Source organism: Penaeus monodon, chromosome 25 (genome assembly GCF_015228065.2).
Source record: "Penaeus monodon isolate SGIC_2016 chromosome 25, NSTDA_Pmon_1, whole genome shotgun sequence".
NCBI classification, from domain to species: domain Eukaryota; kingdom Metazoa; phylum Arthropoda; class Malacostraca; order Decapoda; family Penaeidae; genus Penaeus; species Penaeus monodon.
In genome coordinates this window covers 8,556,999-8,557,516 of record NC_051410.1, presented here as the reverse complement: position 1 = coordinate 8,557,516, position 518 = coordinate 8,556,999, and positions in this window count along the sequence as shown.

The following is a 518-nucleotide window of genomic DNA, read 5'->3' as shown; positions in this document are numbered from 1 at the left end:
TTAAAACGTAGCGTGATGTAACGATGAAACGAGACGAAAGTGGAAAAAGAAAAAAAATGCAAAATAAATAAATACATAAATAAAACTAAAACAAATAACCTGAAATACAAAGAAAAAAAAACATAGCAAGGAAGAAAAAAACAGACCCAAATATTCAAGGAAAGCAAGAAATTAAGAAATGAATAACAAAAAAGAAGAAGGAGAGGCATAAAAACACAAAGAGCAGAAGGAGGTGTCGGGGAAGACAAGAAAGAACAAGTAATTAAACCACGAAACAGTGGGAGGCCGACGGAGCCAAGAAACCTCAAGGCGTTGCTTACGTTTTCTTTACGGTGACGTCACGCGCTGGTCTCGGATTTTCTTTCGGTGCAGAAGGCGTTTCTTGGGTGGTTCTGGAAGGTGCTGTAGAATCTGGGGGGGGGGGGGTTGTGACGAGTCGTTTGATTTTTTTTAGGGGGGCTTTGATAGCCTGTGATTTGTGTTTTTTTTCTCTGTCTCGATCTATTTCTCTTTGCTTC